This window comes from Prionailurus viverrinus, chromosome A1, assembly GCF_022837055.1.
Source record: "Prionailurus viverrinus isolate Anna chromosome A1, UM_Priviv_1.0, whole genome shotgun sequence".
NCBI lineage: Eukaryota > Metazoa > Chordata > Mammalia > Carnivora > Felidae > Prionailurus > Prionailurus viverrinus.
The window spans coordinates 112,459,766-112,474,009 of NC_062561.1; the positions used below are offsets into that span (position 1 = coordinate 112,459,766).

Here is a 14,244-nt window from a genome sequence, read left to right on the forward strand (position 1 = left end):
TGGGATTTGGGACTCCTTCATCCTAGAAGACTGAATGGTTCTTGGAAATGGATTGATGTGTCCCTTGGTTGGAGGACTGGTAGCTGGCCCTTCCCTCTTCTCCGACTCCAGACCAAAGAGATAATGTGTGCCAATGTCACCACCCCACAGGGCAGGGTGACAAGCTAGGGAATGGACCTCTGTCCCTCTCTTCTTCCAAGGCCTCAAAACTGGCGTTCTCCGGAAAGCTTCTCTCGCAGTAAAGCACAGCTGATATTTCTTGAGTGCTTCCTCTCTGCCAGCCCCTTCCCAAGTCCTTCCCATACACTGCTTCATTACATCCTCTCAAGAACACTTTTGTTCCTATTTCTGTCTCCATCGTACAGGCAGGGAAAGAGGCCCAGAGGGTTTAAGCCTTTGTCCCAGGTCATAGTTAAAAAGAGGCAGGGTTAGGATTCAAAGCTCACTGTCTCTGACAGCAAGGGCCGTGTGCTTGGCCACTAGGCTGTACTCCCATCTGGCTCCCCTGCCATGCCTGATGGCACTCTGCCGGACTTTGGTTTCATATGGTTCTTTGTGATTTGACCCACAGAAACTGCTACCTGTGCATGCCTTGTTTCCTTGAAAGGAGTGAGAGTGGTGAAAGAAGTGAAGTTGTGTCTTCTTCTTTTTCTCCCCCCAGAGTGACTGGGACAGAGTTGTGTATACAGTTGGAGCTTAGCAAATGCCGGTTTCTTGTGAAAATCCCCCTGGGGCACTGTTGGCAGGCCCTGCATACCAAAAAGGCGGATTGGCCCTTTATGGAAGTTATCAGGAAGATGAATAAGGCTTGAAATACAAGACCCTGGCGGGGCTGACTCAGACCTCACAGAATGGCTCGCCCAGCCTTTGAAGAGCAGAGAGCTATTTACATCCTACTAATGGACCTCACTGGCTGCAAGCAGTCAGAGCCTGTATAAATACCCTGACCTAAGGCCACAGAGCGAGTGAGGACAGGGACAGGGAGAGCCGCTTCACTCCTTAGTATGGCATTCATAGGCTGAGAAGCTCTGAAGGTGAGGGTTCTAGTTTGGTGGGAAGCCACATGCGGCAGGCCTGTGCGTGGTTGCAGAACAGTTTTTAGTTGGCCGTGTGGTATGTGCAAGACTCTCCCTGCATGAGTTTCTTTGCATAAATAAATGGTGACCAGCTGTTAGGGCTTGTTTCAAATATAAGTCTGGGAGGGAGAAGGTCAGACTCCCATGAAAGGCGAAATGTTACAATGATAGTCCAGCCCAGTCTGGCACACATCTGCCTAGAGACACTCACAGACTGGAAGCACTGCTGGGATCTATCCCCAGGGCTGGGCTAGAGAGTCTGATAGTCTCTTTAAGTGCCCGCCACCAGTAGAGCTCCGCTCACCCAGGGAGCTGTGGTTTTTGTTGTTGTTGTTGTTTGTTTGTTTGTTTTTTCAGTAGGGAACACATGAGAGACCAGGCTCCTGTTGGGGGCCTGTTTGGTGGAGCCCGCATAGTGCCAGTGACTTTTTCTCTCTTAACGGATGCCCTCCCCCATCCCCTGCCGCTCTCCTTGCCGCATAGCAGACTTTGAGACGGTACAGGTTGGCTGGGAAGAGAAAGGTCTCCTTCCTTAGGGCGCAGCCCCCAGCCTGTGCATGGTGGTCATGGCCCACCAGCTGTTTGTGACGCCTTGATTTGGGAGTAGCTGGTGACAAGTAAGGCAGAAAGTCACCCTCAGTCTGGCTGATTCTCCAGTGCCATTCTTTGCCTGCTGCCGGTGCAAAGCCACCATGGCAGTCTGGTCTGCCCCCCAGCCAGGCTCTCGGAGGGAGGCAGTGTCCTGTCCTGCTTGTACCCCTCCTCCCCCCCGCCCCCCCCCAACAGGGAACTCTGTCACTCTCCTCAGACATTTTGGATTATTATTGTTCCTGCTTTTCTTTTTTTGTTTTTTTCCTCTGTGAACTCATTCATTCATTCACCCACCCATTCTGAAAAGATTTAGTTTTGTATCTGCAGCATGCCAGGCCCTGGGAATACAGGGGTAAGCAGGACAGACATGGTCCCGAGTCACTGGAACTGACATTTCACTGGAAGGGGGAGCGCAGTTGGACAAAACAGAAGAGATGGAAAGAATGGCAAGTTGGAGAGAGTGCTGCTGAAGAAACAAAGGGGAGAGGCAGCAACAGGAGAAAGTCTACATAGAGTGGCTTTTCTGAGGAGGTGAATGTGCTGAGGCCTAAAGACTGAGAAAGAATCCCTCAAGCGAAGAATAGGGGAAAGAGAGACTGGCATATGCAAAGGTCCTGGGGTGGGGCAAGCTTGGTTCCCTTGTTGCATGAAAACCATCAGCGTGGCTGGAAGTGTAGTGAATGAAAGCAAACTGAGAATATTCATACAGGGTGGCAGGCCCTGTGGCAGGCTGGTGTGGAGAGGAGCTGCACAGGTTCAGATAAGGCAAGGAGGTTTCACGGGAGTCGGGTATGCGGTGCACCGACAGTGTTGCTTTCTGAACATCTGGTATATTCATTCTAAGCATTTACTGGGAGCCTCGTGCTTGCCAGGCATGGTGCCGAGTGCTGAGGCAGATTAAACTTAGGACATACCTCTTGGAAGCAAAGAGGAACCCACGGGGATCTGTACTTTGGGTGACATGGTGAGAGCAGGAAGCAGAGCAGCAGTAGGGGCTGTGGCTTCCGTGAATTCTCTGTGAAAAGCTTTCCCAGAAGGCAGCACTCCTTTCCACCAACCCCCCTTCTACCTGCCAGCCTGAGCCTGGGGTTTGTTTGGGTTCTTGCTGCCAGGGTGGCTAAGTGCCACCCAGACTTTGTGGAGTGTGAGCCCTGGGGACACTGCCCTTGGGAGGAGAGGGCGGTCTGCATTAAGGCACAGAGTCCTCAGCCCTACCTGCAGATGTGGTAGGGCAAACAGCACTTCTTGTTTTTTTTTTTTTAATTAAAAAAAAATGTTTATTATTTATTTTTTAGAGAGAGAGAAAGAGATAGAGTGTGAGAACAGGGGACGGACACAGAGAGAGACATAGAATCTGAAGCAGGCTCCAGGCTCTGAGCTGTCAGCACAGAGCCCGAGACGGGAATCGAACCCACGAACTGAAGTCAGCCGCTTAACCGACTGAGCCACCTATGTGCCCTGACAAACAGCACTTCTTAAAGCTGTAGTGTACTGGGTGCTTGTCACTTCTCCGTGTAGGTGGAGAAATTGAGCCCTGGCGAGAAAGTCACAGTTTCTTGACTAGCTGAGAATTCTCCTTTCGATTTCTTGTTTGAAAAGTACTTAAAGAAATTGATGCCTTTATCCGCACAGCTCACGGATCTACCTTTGGTGCTGTGAAGATGGCTGACTGTTCCTGAGAGCGTCCAGCAGCTGTGTCCTGGAGAACCCTGGGGTTGTGCATCCCGTGACCTTTATTCCTGAGGAAGGAAGTTATGTCTGGCCTGAGAGGCTCTGTACCCTCGTAGTTTTGGAGGGATCATTTCTTTCCTTAGTTTCTTTGCTTTCCTTGCAGGTTTGTGGGAGGTGTTTCTCGGTTTTACCATGCTACCTCTGGGTGGCGCTGTGGAGAACATTGTCAGTGCTTAGGTAGCTTTGGGATGTGGGCTTTCAGTGGGAGACACGAGGGTGTAGTGAGGAGGCTGTGGCCTCCAGTGCCATGTGGCCCGGCTTCTAGCTGTTTGACTTTGGAGAAATGGCTTCACTTCCCCGAGCCTTGGGTCCATCAGGGGAGAAGGGAGAGAGTCGGACAGTCATTCCTGGAGCAGTGACGACTCCTTGCTCGTCAGGTGCTTGCTGTTGAACAACTTCCCTGCGTATGCCAGTGATTCCAAACTTGAGTGGGCCTCACAGCCACTTGGAGGGCGTGTGCGCAAGCCCCACCTCAGAGGTTCCCATTCAGTAGGTCTAAGGTGGGGCCTGAGAATCTGCATTTCTCACATGTTCCCAGGTGATCCTTGATGCTCTTGGCCCCAAGTCCCCCTTCGAGAATGACGACATGGAGCTTATTTAATTCAGTCATCATGGCAACCCCTTCAACTTGCCATTCTTGTAATTGTCACTTGGCTGTTCAGGAAATTAAGGATCGGAGCAGGAAGTAACTTGCTCCGGGTCACACAGACACGAGGTGCTGAAGCTGCGATTCGAATCCAGGGCTGTGCTGTGCAAAGCCGTTGTTAATAGATTCTGTGTAAGGGTAGTTGTGAGCCCTGATGTGACTGCCGGGCAGGGCTGAAATTCTCAGTAAATGCTGCCTCTGGTCCCTGTACCTCTTGAGACCAAAATTGGATCTTTATACAAGATGATAATTGACACTAAATGGTTTTTGTTACTGTTTTGTGGTAAAACAGAAAAGTTGGATGAGAAAATCCAGTCTTGGGAGGCTCGGGAGCAGGACAGGGGCTGACCCGTCACAGTGTTGTTGGCCTCCATGGCCAGGAGGGGCCGCAGACTCATTTGTGTAGCCTCCACTTGGTATCCTATAGTCCCTACAGCAAGGGGGCTCCCAGTGGGGGCTCCGGGAGGTCTGGGAGCTCCCTCCCTCCTCTGACCATGGGGCTGTGTGAAAGGGCTTCCTTTTTAATGTGGAAATTGGTTTGATGCAAGCTACCCCAGCCTAGCAGCCTTTCCTCTTTCTCTGCCTCTCCTGGTGCCCTTGAGGACAAATTGTCCATGCTGTGAGTCCCCCAAGCCTGTATAAATAGCACGGGTGCTCTCACAGAGGGCTGAGTTCCAGGGAAGCAATGGGCACCTTAATGCTGGGCCTTATAGGGAGGGAGCTGGACAGTGGAGAGAAGGCAGGGCAGGCCTGGCAGGGGAACAAGCAGGAGCAAAGGGTCAGAGGGTGGAAATGCAAATGGCCTGCTTGAGGTGTAGCATTAGGCTTCTTCCTATGCTCCAGTCCTATGTCTGCTGCAATGGTTCCCCTATGGAAGCTTACCTTCTCCTCTGGCCAGACCATAGGCAGCTTGACTACAAACTTGAGGCATTATTAGGATTGTCTCCTGCTGAGATAAGGGGCCAGGACTGCAGGGTTCCAGGAGGGGCCGGTCTCCTCCCCCAGTCTCAGCCTGCTCTTGGGGCTTCCTAGGAGCATGTTGGCTTTCTTTCTCGATTCTCAGTCCAAACGTTTGTGCTAGGTCTCCATGTGAATTCTCTGGAAGCTGAGTTATCACGGGGACTTTAGGTAGTCCGTTCTTTGCCTGCCCCACTCCACCCCACCCCACACCCTTATTTTTTTGCTGGCAAGAAGGAGTAGATTCTGGGGAGTCGTGCTCTCACATCTAGCTCCCCCAGCCTGGAGCAGGCCCTGACTAAGCTGGTACCTTCATCTCAGTGAGCTCAACCCTAAACTCCTGGGTCTTAGCTGGATTAAGGGCCTAGATTGTTGCTGAGGAGGAAGGAGGTACCTCAGTAATTGCTGGTTAAATCTACCTAACAATAGCCACATGTGGAGGCAGATTTGAGGGTTATTAAATATGAGCACCATTCTTCCCCCAAACATGCCTTTGTTTGCAGAGCTGGGCAACCTGGGGAGGGGGAGAGAAAATGCTGCAGAGTCAGAAAGGGGCTTCAGAGGCCCTGTCTCCAGGAAGGAACACATGCTTGGTTCATGGCGAAGCCTGGTGACCAGTGTCCCAGCCCTGGCCTGGGCAAGCCACTTTCTGAGGGCACCTTGCTCACAGCCCATGGATGGACTGTGTCTGACTATAAGCTCTGAAGTCCATGCGTGGGCAGCTGCTGTAGCAAAACCAGTTCCCGCTGCTGTTTTAGACAGTCTTGTCACCCTGCAGCAGCCACCAACAGTCTCAGGGTGACACAGAGGGAAGGACAGGGTACAGTGCAGGGCCATCCCTAAGCCGGCCCCTCTGCAGCTAGTGGGGTACATGGCTACATGCATTTCAGCTTTTTCCTGGTGCCCTTTTCCCACACTAGAGAGTAAAGGGCAAAAAAGTGTGATTTGAAGGCATGCCATTGGCTTCAAACTCCGGATGGCTCAGTTTCCCTGCTCTGCGCTGTATGGCCTGTGTGCACACTTTGGGTGGCATGGGCTCCTTGTGACCAGTTGCTTTTTTGGAGACCTAAGGTGGGCTCGTGTGTGTGCGTATCTGTGTGATGGGGAACTGGGTCAGGGAAAGGCCTGGAATAAGGGTGGAGCTGCCTGTCAAGGGGGTGTTGGGTTCCTCCGTGGCTCTCTTGTCCGGAGCCACGCTTCCCCTGAGGTTGGGCCTCCGGAAGCAAAGGTCCAGCAGGCTCTAGGGCCCTGGAGGCAGGGTAGCAGGTGTTGGCTGGGGCAGAGGCCACGCGAAGTCTGGGCGCTCTGGAAGGGCTCACGCTCACCAGCCCCCGCTCTGGGGAGTCCCAGAGCCCAGGGCAGACCTTCCCTTCGGAGGTTTTCTCTCCTGCCGCTCCTCAGGCAAGGTAAACGTTGTCAACCATGGAGAGCAGAGTGCAAAGTCCTGCAAAGGGGTGCCTTTGCAGGTGACGGATCCTTTGATTTTTGCTTTAAATTATGGATTTAAGTGACTCTGTAAACTAGGTTACTAAAAGTTAATTTCCAGAAAGGAACCTCGAATATAATAAAGACAAATGACAGATAGGGAAATTATATTATTTACATTATATGATAGATCAAGAACATAGGTATGTTCTTACGAAGAAGTATAGATTTCTTGGGAGGATGGGAGGTAGTTATCAACCCTCCCATAATGCTGGGGGTAGCCAGGGGTCACCGGGGGCAGCCAGGGCCAAATGGCTACAGTGTTTCTGAAAGGCACTTTGACAAACATTAAAATATGTGCACTTGAAAATAGGTACAATGCTTTATCTTTTGTCTGTACAGGGTTCTGTTTCTTACAATGTTTTTCTCCCATTTTTTTTTTTCTGGTAGTGAGCAGCAAATTTTCCTTCTGTGGGTACAGTTATCTAATATATTTGTTACAACACTTATTATGTTTATATATTTACATTATAGTCGGTCCCGAAATGCTGTTATACATAGTGTCTACCCTGCTTGGGGTCCACATCACCAAGGTCAAGAGGCCTGTTTCCAAGAGCCCTGTATTACCACCTGTTCTCAGGATCAAAGGCAAGAGAGAGGGGTTGGGGGAGAAATGGGAAAAGTAGGTGAAGGGGATCAAGACGTACAGACTTCTAGTTATAAGATAAATAAATCGTGGAGATGGTAAAGTACAGTGTAAGGAATATAGTCAGTTACATTGTGTTAATTTAGTGTAGTGACAGATGATAACTGTACTTATGTGGTGAGCCCTGAATTACGTATATAAATGTTGAATCACCCTGTCGTACACTGAAACCCATGCAGTATTGTATGTCAGCCGTACTTGAGGAGAAAAAAAAAGAGTGGGGATAGGATAGAAGATGAGGGAGAAGAGAAGTGGACTTTGGTGTCTGTCAGAGATTCAAATCCCAGGAAGGAATGTGGGCAAAGCCCCTGATGCTGCACCAGCACAAGGGGAGGACTTGGTGAATGGAGCAATTGTTCCCGGGTGTGTAGGGTTCCTGTGACTGGGGCTTAGTCACCTGGGCCCGGCGAACGGCGGCTGTTGATCAGGTCCGGTCCCTGCTTCTTGGTGCGCCTGCCTTCCAGGCATCCCCACGGGACAGCAGTCTACCCCCAATCTCACAGACCTCAGGGGAAGGAGTGCCCAGACTCCTGCTTACTAATGCATTCCATCGTCAACCCCTCAGAGCCAGGAAGTCCTCCTGTGTGTCTACACTTAATCCCCCTCACCAGATCTGAAGCTTATTTTCTTTCGCTCTTCTTTAGGGGGAAAAGACTGAGATTCTGCTCAGGCAAGACATTTGACTTGCGCAGCAAGCGGCTCTATGTTGCAATCTCCCTGTGAAATCACTTCGCAAGGAGATCCAGGAGGAGGAAGTGAGAGGGGCTGAGGAGCGAGGGGTAACATCCCGGCTTTGTCCTTTAACGGCTTTTGGAAGGGACGACATCGCTGTATGTGCTCATATCTGCCCTTGGGACTTATATCCTCAGCGGCGTGCTCCAGGTCTCCATGTGGCCATTTCAGAGGAATTCGAGATATACTCTGACCCTGCTCCTCCAGCACACAGCCTTGCACCTCCTCCAGGGCTCCCGAGCTCAGGGCACGCGTCTCTGTCCATCTGTTCACACAACCGGGCCCCTGGGAGGCACCCTCTGGCACACCCCGTCTCCCGCCCCTGGGGCGATCCAGCCCGAAGTCTTGTTACTTTGATGTCCTACAGCCCTTGACTCTGTCCACTTCTGCCCATCTTCACAGCTGCCCCCTAGTCCAGTTGCCTTTGTCCCCTCCCCAGCTGCAACAACATCCTAGCCATCCACCCACTTTTATCTTGCCCCCCCTGTTGGACTGTTCTCCATGCAGGGCCCAGAGCCAGCTCTGCCAAACACAGACTGACTCTTGGACTTGCCTGCTTTAGCCTTCCAGTGGCAGCTCATTGTCCTTTGTATAAAGACCAACTCTTTTGTGTGACCTACGATCCCTTATCTGTGGTCATCATGCCCCTTGCCCTCTGCTTCCCAGGCGCTTTGGCCACCTTCTCCCATTTCCTCAAACATACTACTTTCTCTCCTACTCCAGGGCCCTGACACACACTCTCACCTTTTCCTGGACTCCTTTCTGCTCTACCCCAGTCTACCAGGTTAATTGTCCCCTTAGATGTCAACTCAGTGGTTACTTCTGGCAAAATCTCCCCTGACCCTCAGACTAGCTCCTGTGTTGTTACGAAAATCTCTCCTAGGAGCCCCTGGACTCCCCCCTGGTTAATCCTCTGAAACTTGATTTCGGCTCAGGTCATGATCCTGCAGTTCATGGGTTCGAGTCCTGCGTCAGGCTCTGCGTGGATAGCGTGGAGCCTGCTTGGAATTCTCTGCCTCTCTCTCTACCCCTCCCCTACCTCTCTCAAAAATAGATTACCAAAAACCCCGCCACCGCCACTACCAGCAAAAGCTCTCCTAGGCCAGAATTCCTTTCCTGCGGCGTCCCTAGCTGAGTTTGCAGGGAGGCATTCATGAGCGTGGCTGTTTGATTGACAGCTGTCTCAACAGCCCCGCACCCACACACTGTAAGCTCTAGGACAGAGGAGTCCTGTTGGTGTTGTTGGGCGTTTGACCCGGTGTCTAGCGTGAAGTTGGGCATGCAGTGGGCACGCCCGTGGAATGAGTATTTATGTCTTAGTTTTGACAAGGATGAGGACTTTCCCAGCCTCCCCTTTGGGGATTGTCTTGGAGCCCATGCCTAATTCCCTGGCATCCTTTCTCTGGTCGTGCTCCTTTCTCACCACCTAGGTCACCTTTGGGGCAGGGGGTTCAGTGTTGAGACCAGACATGAGCCATTCACCCGATGCCTTATGTAGAACAGTTGTCAAACCCTGACCTACAGTAGCTTTGTGCTTTTGTGTGGCTGTTGTGCCGTCCATGGATGGTCTTTGCAAATGGGATTATATGCAATTGCTTGTGGAAGGGCTCTTGTTTTTTTTTTTTTAATTTTTTTTCAACGTTTATTTTATTTTTTGGGACAGAGAGAGACAGAGCATGAACGGGGGAGGGGCAGAGAGAGCGGGAGACACAGAATCGGAAACAGGCTCCAGGCTCCGAGCCATCAGCCCAGAGCCCGACGCGGGGCTCGAACTCACGGACCGCGAGATCGTGACCTGGCTGAAGTCGGACGCTTAACCGACTGCGCCACCCAGGCGCCCCTGGGCTCTTGTTTTTTTTATAGGAACCCTGTGGTAAAGAAAAAAACCAATCCTTTGGTAAAGCAAATGATGACCAGCTAATTTGTCCCTCCTCTGACTTCAGGTTAGTATATGTACTGAAAGAACTTTGTCAGCCATCTTTTAGAGAAATGAGTGGCATCCGCTGGCCAGAAAATCCTTGAGGGAGTGAGGTCAAGGGGCCCTGGTGATGATGAGGTCTTCTTAGTCACCTGGTTCTGCCTCTCAGTCTCAGAAGTGAGGCAAAGGGCATTTGGTATTTCCCATGAATGAATTGTCACTGTTTCCAAACTTTCCATTGGGTTGAAGAGCTAATTCTGTGCATCCTCTCCTACCACCAACAGACCCTCTCTCTCTCAGCCCCTGTGCAGCCCTAGCGGGTCAGCATGGATGGGGGAAAATACCACCTTGATGGTCCAGGTGGTCTCCTGGAATGTTTGCCTGGATTTTCATCCCGGTTTTGTCCCTGGCTCTCTGTGTAAGCTGAATCGTGACTTCATCTTCTGAACTCAGTCTCTTGCCCGATACATCTCTTACAGGTGTGTGGGGCTCAGTCAAAGGTAGTGTTCAAATCCAGGAAAGCCTGAGGGTTGAAATATACCAGTTAGCAAATTCTAATCTTTTAGTATGATTTTCAAATGCTTGATCTTCTCGGGTTTTTTGGGTTTTTTTTGTTTTTTTTTTTTGAGAGAGACTGGGAGGTAGTGGGGGAGGGGCAGAGAGAAAGAGGAAGACAGAGAATCCCAAGCAGGCTCCATAGCTGTCAGCGCAGAGCCTGACACAGGGCTCAAACCCACGTGCTGTGAGATCATGACCTGAGCCGAAACCAGGAGTCGGACGCTCAACCGACTGAGCCACCGAGCTGCACCTATATCTTCTGTTCTAATGTGTAACCTTCGTGCATAGGTTCACCTTACTTCCCTGGGCCTTAGTTTGCCCATCTGTGAAACACTATGGGTTGATTCTGGGTTGGCACGGAGGAGAACTAAATTCTCTCTCTCTCTTTCCTTCCCCAGCAAAGGCAGACAGACATCCCTAATGAACTCCCAAGAATGCAGTCCTTCTCAGAAGAGCAATTGGATAGCCTGCCAGGACTAAGCTGCCCAGGTTTGGTTCAGGGCTGAAGCTGTTTGCTAGTCATGGAGAGTAAATGCTCACAAATCATCTGGGAGGTACGGACAAGAGAAGCAAGGTCCGGGGAAGCTGACTTGCCTAAGACTTGGGAGGTAAGGGCATCTATGAACTGACAGCTGGCTTTGGAAAGATTGTTTGGGTGGATTCTCATGTTAGGAACATACTGAGCAGGTCTAACCCCAGGCCAGAGTGGGCCATTCGTGTGTTCCAAAGGCATCAGCTTTCTTTCCTGCCTGTCCCCCCCACCCCCCTGCCCCCGGGGCCCTTGACTTTGTCCTCTGATAAAGGTCATTGTGTTTGTGTCCTTTTGTCTGCCTGCTTCCCCTCCTGGGGTGAACACAGTAGACCCCCACAAGGATGCTGCCAGTTCTTGCCAAAACAGATCCGTGGCCATGGCCATGGCCCTTCCTGGGGCCTGGGGCCTGAGAGCTTTCTCTGGAACAAGGATTTGGGGCTGTGTGTCCTAGGATGTGTCAGCCTTTAGAAGCAAGCTGATTTCCCATCTTGGGAGAAGTCTTTCTGCTCAGAAGTGCTCCACGCAGAGTTATTTGGGGGGCAGGGAGGAGGATGGGGAGAATGTGCTGCCTCTCTGTGTGCTTCCAGTTTGAGTGTTTCTGGACGCTCCTCACCTCGCTTTCTTCATTGTTGGGTGGCTCAGGAAGGAAGGGTCTGCCAGGTGGGGCCTGAGCTGAGATCTGGAGTGAGGAGCCAAGTAGGCAGTGCGGCATTTGGTTTGGGCTTCCCAGCTCTGTAGAGTGGTTGCTGGGGGGTCTGCCTCCCCGTTCAGACCAAGGGTTGGAGGTCCCATGGGAGAGGCACAGGTCCTCTCTGGCGTCTGTCCCTTCTCGTCCCCTTCTCTATTTTATTCTTTCCACTTTCCTTAAGAAATTGATGTAATGAAGACGGTCAGACCCCAGTATGCGACTTCCACACCCCAGATCTAGATTCCCCTCCCCCACTCCGCAGGCATGTCCCAGGGGCCACGTGCCCCTGCTTGCGAGTCTGGGCATCTCAAACAGGCGCTTGGCTCTGACCTGGTTATTTAACAAATTCATTTGGGGGCGAACTCAGAGATGAGGATCGGAGGAGAGAAAGAATTGTCTTTTCTTAACTGTCCCCAGGACGCCTTGAGCAGGCTTGGAGGATTCTCGCTAATCTAATCCCTGTCAGAAAAGGAACGATAAAACAATTCAGGCTTTAGAAGCCAAATCCCCTTCCTGCGCTTGCACTGTTTCTGTATCTCTCCCTTCCCATCTCCCCCCGTCTGCAATGAAGCCGAGGTGCCTTTCTCGGTGAGGGTTTCAGTGGATAAAGGATTTCATACTTCGCTCTTTCATTTTTCATATTTAAATTTGCTTTGCTCTCCGGTTTGACTTTCCACTGACCCTTGAAGAATTGGCGTATTTCAAGGAGGGGGAAGAGATCTCATTATAGGAAATGAGAAAAATGGAGCAGAGTTTTAAAACTTTTAATGACTAAAACACAGTGTTCCAAATCGGTATTGCATCGGAGTTGAAGTCACTGTTTGGTTACAAGTCTTTTAGGCCTAAACGGGGTTGATGACATCTGTTTAATTTTAGATGTCTGGAATACATTCTGAAAATAATGAAATCCAAATGTATGACCAAATTAGAGAACAATTTTATCTGCGACAAAGAAGTTTTTAAAATAAGAGCAAACATTTCGACCAAAGTTTTAAAAGACCCATCAAACCTTTGGTCATCTTGCCTTGACTTTTCCCAGTGGATCTCCACGGTTGAGAGAACTTTCCTTTCCTTTTTGTGTGAATCAGATGTTATTAAGTAATTTTATACCCATTTTCCTATCCTTTCTCTGGGCGTGCGCCCTGCTCTGTGCTGCCAGCCCTGGAGAGACCTTGTTTAGGGGAGTGAGGAACCTTTCCCAGGAAATCTCTCTTGGTGAAGCATAGGGCTCAGGTCACAGACACTCAAGGGCCACTTGTTAGCTGTTCCCTAATAAGCTGAGCAACCTGGGAGGGGCCTCAGGGAAAACTGAGACGTGCAAAGGCCTTGCTGATGGAGGAGGGTCCTACACTGGTCATGTGCTGTGTGACTGGGGCAGATCCCTGACCCTCTCTGGGCCTCACTTCTTTTTTTTTTTTTTTAAATTTTTTTTTTCAATGTTTATTTATTTTTGGGACAGAGAGAGACAGAGCATGAACGGGGGAGGGGCAGAGAGAGAGGGAGACACAGAATCGGAAACAGGCTCCAGGCTCTGAGCCATCAGCCCAGAGCCGGACGCGGGGCTCGAACTCACAGACCGCGAGATCATGACCTGGCTGAAGTCGGACGCTTAACCGACTGCGCCACCCAGGCGCCCCTCTGGGCCTCACTTCTTCCATCTGTGTGAGCAGCTCAGGATTCTGGGAGCCTTGTGCTGGCTTCTCTGCTGGTAGGTTCTGTTGTGGTGAGAACCCCCTCCTGTTGGGAGGTGTTCCGCATAGTTCTTCTCCCACTTCCTAGGAGCCCAGCACCTAGGCTGATAGGGAGACTGCCCATGTGAGTCTCCTTGTGGGCAGACAGACACCCCCATGTCTACTCTTTGCTGCCGGGGTAGATCCAGTGTGTAGACAACTCCTCCATCCTTGGAAAGACTTTCATGTATAGACAGTAAGTGAATTACGGTCGCAGTTTTACCTGAAGTCTTAAAATACTTGGCTGCTTGGCAAGGTCATTCTGCCTTTCCTGGGTGTTTGCACCTTCCGAACATCTGTAGACTCTTATCTCCCTGCCTTGTCCCCTTGCTCCAGGGTCAGCTCAAGTCCTCCCCTGAGAACGAGCCCCTTGTCTCTTTAGTTCCCCCAGTGCCTCTGCCCAGTGCTGTTGGGCCAGGCTCAGCCGGCCCAGGGTCAGCTTCCTGGACCATCGTCTACACATTTCACTCATGGCTTGGGCTTGTCTTGCTTCCCAAAGACAGGAGAAGGTTTCCCAAGTGTTTGCCTTTGACCTGTGACCACAGAAAAGCCTGGAAATGGGGATTATAAGCCTGTGGTGCTTGGGCTTAAAGGCCTGGGGTGAAGCTTGGGCTTAGTGAAGGCTCTGGGCCTGCTGGCATCTGTGGAAACGAGCAGGTTGAGATGTTGGCTGCTGTAGGCAGATGACAGATGGACAGATAATGCTCAGGTGAGTCCCGGCCTGTCCAGAATGTTGGGCTGGGTCTGTACCTTTTGTCCATTAGCCCCTTGCTTGTGCCATCTGGCTGCTTCTCAGGACTTGATTTTGTGGTCATTGTCCCCCCTCACCCCTTAGGAGGCATCATTGCCTGTGATCTGGGCACGATCGAAGGTTGGTGTGATGGCAGGTATATTTGCTATGTTCCTGGGAACTCTCAGAGCCCCCATGGTCAAAAGGCATGGACTCTGTTACCT

At 51.1% G+C, this 14,244-nt stretch overlaps 1 long non-coding RNA gene across 13 annotated transcripts in view; it reads left to right on the forward strand.

Moving 5' to 3' along the window:
- LOC125176536 (uncharacterized) overlaps positions 1-14,244 on the forward strand; it is a 306,435-nt gene that overhangs the window by 167,833 nt on the left and 124,358 nt on the right. For 12 of the 13 annotated variants that reach the window (XR_007156306.1, XR_007156309.1, XR_007156299.1 and 9 more), the window contains exon 2: positions 10,739-10,948. This is a non-coding gene — a long non-coding RNA (uncharacterized LOC125176536). Of the gene's footprint in view, positions 1-9,734; positions 9,808-10,738; positions 10,949-14,244 lie in introns of those variants that run through there. The other variant, XR_007156307.1, reaches the window with a different exon arrangement.